Raw genomic sequence first — 7,126 nt, forward strand, 5'->3', positions numbered from 1 at the left:
GATCCAAAACAATTGCCTGGCTTTGTAACTAAAGCACTGTGTGGTGATGAGCACTGTGCATGCTAAGCTGTTGGTGCTAGCACATATTTAGTGACACATAGGTGCACTTACACACAAAGTGAGAGAGTGTGTTCAGGCCACATGCAGAGTCAGAGAACTACAGCCATCCTTCCACAGACAGGTGGACTAAATTCTGCTGTAATATTCTGGCTTCTAATCTAGGAAATTTATTCTTTCCTCCATGAGCTGAAAGGACTCAGTCACGGGAGAGTGGTAGCAGGAGCTGTTTTCACTAGGGTCACTCAGGGCAACAGAAGATGACCTAAGGCAGGCAATACAAATGATGCTCTCTGAATCTGTGTGTAGAGCAATGAATAACAGTGCTTCGTGTTATTAACTACTTGCCAGATCCATCCCTGTGGGCAGTAAGTTTCCTGGGCAAAAAACCACTTTCTTATCAGGGTATTTCAGAGGGTCAGTCAAGCAGTTCCCCACCTCAGCTAAAATCCAGGCACTGCTCTGGCCCTGCCCCAGTGTGCTTCCAGCTCTCCCTGCAACAGCAGCCTCACACTGGGCACACAAGTCACACAGGCTCCTTGCCAAAGGGACAACAGGAGAAGAAAATAAAATAAAAACAAGAAATGGCCTAAATGTTACATTGAAGTGCCCTCACAGTTAGCAACCTCAAAAAATGCATCCCTTAAGCAAGGGATAAGGAAAGATACTGGAAGTGTTACTTTAGCTAGCACTGGTGCTGTTGCTATTCTCTGCCTTGGGCTGCTAAGCTGCCAGGAAATGTAACCATGTTTAAATATCGACCAGAAAGAAAAGTTAACAAATTCAATTCATTTCCACTGATTGTAAATCTGGTACACACAGTTTGAGTTTGGATTTGCACTACATTTTAAAACACAAAAGTGAACCAAACAATGCAAATACATCTATTGATCTCCTTATCTCTCAGCTACTCCACTGGACACAACTTCTGCAAAGCAGAACCATGGAAAACACTGACACCAACTCCCACACAGGCAGTTGACATATCAACTAACTCATCAAACCTGCTTACATCACAAGTACTGATTAAGTGAAGAACACTAATGTTGCCTTTCAACCCTATCCCCACAGCACCAGCTGGGACAGTAGAATATGCACCCAGTGTCAGTGCCAAAGCTGCATCATTTCCACTGAGAAGTCAATAAAGTGATGTTTCTTAAAGGAGAGCTGAATTTGGTGCTGCCCTTAGTAGGCCACACAGGAAACACTGCATTTATCCTCTGTTTCATATAAAGAGATTTCCTTTGCAGGCACCTGTGACACCTTAGGAAACTGAAACTGGGGACTAGATTTATAGGAGGCACTTGAAATTGTCATCTGTGCAGGTGGCCAGAGGTAGGAGCACTTAAATAGTATAGTAGTTTTACTCTTAATTTAAATTTGGAGTTATTAGTCACATCATTCTGGAAGATGCCTTAGCAAATCCTACTCAATTCCTCTAAATAGTTTTAGATGCTTAAATATTTTTCCAATCTGATTTATGTTTAAATATTCCACCTGCATCATTTCAGCTAAACAATTTTATATCTTTTTACTAAACAACATAGATGAAGAGAAACCAAACCAGTGTCATTACTATTCAGTTTCAGCACATTTCTCTTACATCTGTTTCATAATGAAAAAAACATTAATTTGGTGACTAATTTATTATCCCCCTCCTTTCTGGCATTTAAAGGCACAGGAAAGTTTAAATGATAAACAGGCAACCTTCAACAGACACTGAACTACAAATGCAGTTTCCAGAGATTTCACTCTATCTCTGGGAAAGAAATGTAGGATACCTAATGCACAACATGAATATTTTGCTTTCTTTCAAATTGATAAACAGCTTTAATATTTTCAAACAACCCCTGGGGGAGTATACCCATAGTAAACCATGACAATACAGAAGATTCTAGTAGGACATCAATAATGATGCCACGCTACTGCAAAAAAACCCCCTCAAACCTATTTCCTAAAGCAATTCCTAAAAAGTGTACATATCAGTGAAGAGAAAATGCCAACATTTGCAAAACTCCTGTTGATATGCTAAGTTTCTTTATGGATTAACATTATATATAAACATAACCACAGGGGTATAACCACAGCTGTGGTTTCCCTGGGGCATGACCAGCAATTAATCTGTACAAGGATCAGGGGTAACACTGCAGTATGTGGAGGTGAAACCAGCACCACCATTTCAACACAACACAACACACTGGGTTTCTATATTGTTTCCACAGAGTACATACACACTGAAACTCCTCTCTCTGTTCAGGAAAATCCACACAATCCCTGAATATTAATGTATTTGCCCTAAGGTCTTATAGAGTAAATAAATACTATTTAATGACTTGCTATGATAAAAAATTCCCTCTCTAGACACTTAGGTATGTATCTTTCACCTATAGCTGCTTCCTCTGAAGGAAGTTAGGACAGGCTTTGTATTTTAAATCTACCATAGATGAATGCTCAGATTTGATGAAAGACACAAAGTCACGAGTTAGTCAAAAATCAGAAAATCGACTCTGAAATAAATCTTCATTATAGTACTAGTGAAAAATGTTTTCCCATGGTAAAATCTGAACCAAAGCCACAAAGATACCCTCAGAAACAACCCATGCCTTCCCATAAAAACTCAAAATACTTAAGACATGAGAGCCTCTCCCCAGAATACATCAGCCTTTCAGGTGAAGCTCACAGAGCCTGGGCTGCCACTTTGAAGCAAATGTCTCCAGGGAAAACAAAACTGCAAGTGGAAACTCTTCTCATGTTTCATCTTAACTAACTCTGTCAAAGCTAGTGAACATCTTGAAATTAAGAACTTCAGAAGCAGAGTCTCATTAGTTTGGCTATATTCTGCCAGCCCTTTTACGCAAGCTGCTCCAGAGATAAATTAACTCTTAGCAGCCCAAATAGTGACTCAATCCAACCAGTCTTAGAGCCAGACTGGAAGCCACAGTCACAGCATCAACTCCCCAAATCATTTACCACTGTCCACACTTTGCCTGCACAGGCATTCCCACAGCTTTAGCTGTGTTTTCTGCTTCAGCTCTGTATTTGACTGCAGTAGATACTCTCTATCACGTGTAATAGTTTTGGATTCAGGAGATACATAATTATCTACCCTTATTTGATAGGCCAGAACTTTCAGTGAGAATAATGAATTTATGGAAAGCTTAGCTGTCAGTAACCAAAGCAGGTTTAAGACTGCAAATGCTTAGTACTGTAAGAGGATTTTTACAGTACACAGATGGATTCATGGGTGCTGTGGCCTACAACACAGCAATTCTGATAATTTTTTAGCAGAAAGATATACACATACCAAATATGCAAGATTTATTTTACTGACCCTCAGGCAAACCAAATGCTGTTTTTCTAATTAACAAGTCCAGATTAGAAAAAATACCCCAGACTTCTCTCTTGACAGTAACTCATGAGATTTCTGCTGAACTTTATAAAACATGAAACAAAACCCACAGCATGTCTAGGACCGTTGTGATGGAAACGTAAAGAAAGGAGTTTAGTTATTAATTCTATGATACTGCAGGTAGGTGGGAAAGAATTATCCCCTTCAGAAGCATTGAACTGTAATCCACTCATTTGTCTATTTAGCTTCACCTCAGGCAAAAGCATAGAAGAAGAAAGAGAAAAGAAGAAACGCAGTCTCCTCTGCACTGCCCTAACAGTCACCACTACCCGATTTAAAAGTGAGTGCAAGAAAACCATACAATTTCATTTAATTCATGTAACTTTTGCCCCAAGAAGATCTATCCTTCTAACCTAAGAAACGAATTTTCACATCTTTGGCCCCCAGCTGTGCAAACACTGCATTGCTGTCAGCATGCACACCTTGGAGACACCCAACTGCAGAGCAGTATCTGAGAGGATTTGCTGTTTCCCTCATTTGAACTATGCAAAGTCTGCAGGGTTTTCTCAAGGTGCATCAGTAATGTGCTGCAGCCTAGGGCAAAGACAGCACCAATACAACTTTCTTAAACAAGGTTTAATATACATATCCAAAATCATCAGCTTCGTTTTGGATTAGATGCAGTTTCCAAGAAATTTTGAAGGTGGGATATGACAGGCACTGTGGTAATACAATCCTGGTGTTGTGGAAGCATCAATAACTGCTGCAAGGTCAGGCTTTGGGAGAAATTACTACAATCAACTCAGGAGGAACAGACATGGCAGACACTTTGGACATGTCACATGGGATCTGGGGAGCAGCCTGTCCCCAAAGGACCTTTTGAAACTTCTTGGGTGTAACTTGAGCTACACATCACTGTAACCAGACATATATATGTATATATATGTGGTAATTAATATATTTGAGTCACATTTTCTCCTTACATTACAGCAATTGTAAGAAATGCTCTGGGCTAGAAGCTGCTGAATCAGGAAATGGATCAGAAGCTAACTAAAATGCCTTTCTAGTTATTGATTCCTGCTCTCTGTTTCATGTCAACTTCCTAGAATCCATCCAACACAAGCACGAAAGGGTAATGAGTTTCTGAATGCACACTCTAATAGTGCACACTGCATCAAAGCTTTCAGTAATTGCCTGGATGCTGCTTCCCAGCAGTACTAAACAACTTAAATATAATTAGCTGGAAGCCCTATGGGCTGCATTTCCCCACTGGAACACCTCTTACACTAATCCATTTATCAGCCTGACAGATGACTGAATCATTGGCATTATGGACCCATTCTACTACTAATACTTCTCAAGCCCACATTTTAGTTTGTTCTTTATCTAGTACATTTTTGCAAAGGAAAAACTTGTATTAAAGCGGGGAGAGAACTAGACATATAACACATTCATCTCTTCCCACTACTGAACAGTGTTATTTGTTTGATTAGCTCACCAAGTATAAAATGCTGGAGCTATCAGGCAGAAAATGGAAATAAAATGTATGCATTATGGAACTGGATGATGCCAAAAGATGACACACAAACACAGAAAAGACTTTTGCAAGTTTTTCAGCCATTCAAAAGTTTAGAGAAGTCTGCATAACAGGACAATTTTCAGGGTATCCTTCCTGAAGATGACCTGACTACAGCTGTCAAGCTAAAACTTCTTCATACTATTTACTTCTTGCACATCTTTTTGAACAATAGGTTACAAAAGAAATTTTAAAGCTGTCTGAATTAAATTCAGATAGACATGAACTGAACATCATGCTGCCACAGAACCATGCACTTTGCAAGCTGCTAGAGAATTCTCATAAAAGTACCAAAATTTTTTATTTAATTTCTTGGGCAGAATTTTCTAATGCTGTAAGAAAAACCATTTTGCCACTCTATCCCTGTGACTTTTATTTCCAAACAGGTTCCAGTAAGTGGACTTCTGCAGAGGCTGAAATTCTGGGGACTGCTGGTAAGGTCTTCCAAATTGTGCCATGTTGTGAAAAGGAGGGAATTGCAAAAATGCTAAATTCCCAACATATTCTTATAAACTCTGAAAAAAATTACTCTAGTATGTTACAGCCTTATACTTCCTTTCTAACAAGTTGTGGGACAGGAAATAAAAAGGGACAAAGTTGGTAAAGACCAATAAGAAGACGTAGAAAAAGGAGGTTTTAAAAGGTGTCCTTCTTCTAGATCCCTTACACTGCAGTCAATAATCCATATTCTGGCTTGGAACCACAGAACCCAATAAAGTGGGTAGCATTGTTTCATCTGGTTATTTTCTCTGGATGTTCTCATTATGGACACAGGAATTCCTGATGTTGCAAAATAGTGAAATAAGAAGAAAGGACTCTTTGTACTTCTACAAAGCCTAACAAATATGCTTGTAGTAAAGCCAACAGTCAACATTCATAAATTCTCTTAAAAAGGGTACTACAAGTTAAAGTTAATCTGTGGCTTCATCCTTCTACCTGGAAAGGTGCCCATCAGTATGAATTCAAAGAATGAATACAAAAGTTATACTCGAACATTTAACAATGAAATAGATAATTAAAATATATTCAGAGATCAAAAAAGATTTAGTATGTGAATCAAGCAGCAGCAGCAAGATGAGGTATAGCCAGCACTTCTCTGAAGCAACACCAACTATCCATTTCAGAACAGGGCCAAAGAACAGCAGCTGCTTGGACATTAACAGCCTTGATTTTCAAAAATGCAATCACAGGTCTTCACACTGACTGGTAAAGCACCTAGCAGGTTATTAAACGTTGAGCTGTTTGAGAATTCCTCAAGTGAACTGCAGTGCAGAAGTCTCAGTTTCACATGCACTCTCCACCCACTCCTTCCCTTCAGCCTGAGGCTGGAAAACTCATCCCAGAGACACTGACACTTGCACATCAGCCAGCCAACTTCCCTGTCATTCAAAGACAGCCTCTTCCTTCCCAGCCTTGTCTTCTCTGTCTAGTCTATGTTCTACTCCCACAAAAGGGCACACAGTATCCTGATCAAGGGCTGTCCTGAACCATATGAACCTCAAGACTTGTCAGTCATACTTTCACATGAAATGCAGAATTTCACACTCCTGTTAATACAGACTCCTTTGAAAAGCAGTGGTACTGAGCAGAACAAACATCAGATCTAATCAAAAGAACATTCTGAAGTAAAAAAGTCCAAAAACCTTCTCCTGTTTTTAGCCATTTTTAATAAAACAGATCATGGTTCTGAGTTTCCTAAGTACAAACCCATCTTTGCTAGGCAAAGAAAGTAACATTGCCTTAATTTGTATACTTTACAAAGAAGCTTGCTATGTTGTGGGTGAAGCTGAATTTCCTGGGTATTAATTCTCAGATAAAATAATATCTCTTTAAAGCACTTCCACAATTATTACATGTACAGATTCTTCCCTTTAAACCAGAGACAAATATACAGCAACTTTATAGTTAAATAGTCACACTAAATTCTTGGGGTTTTTAGTAGAAGTGGAAAAAAAGAGTTTGAGAAGAGAAGAATCATCTAACAATAAAACTTACAGCTGGAGTCGTAGTTCACTAACTTCCATACTCTGCATGGTAGGAAGTGCACACGTGGAAGGACATGGCAAGCTAAGCAGTCAGATACTGCAAAAATGCAGAGAATTTTATGAGTGCCAATGTCTGTTCTAAAAAGCATGGCAGAAGTG

The sequence above is a fragment of the Acanthisitta chloris genome, unplaced genomic scaffold (assembly GCF_000695815.1).
Source record: "Acanthisitta chloris isolate BGI_N310 unplaced genomic scaffold, ASM69581v1 scaffold1198, whole genome shotgun sequence".
Taxonomy (NCBI): Eukaryota; Metazoa; Chordata; class Aves; order Passeriformes; family Acanthisittidae; genus Acanthisitta; species Acanthisitta chloris.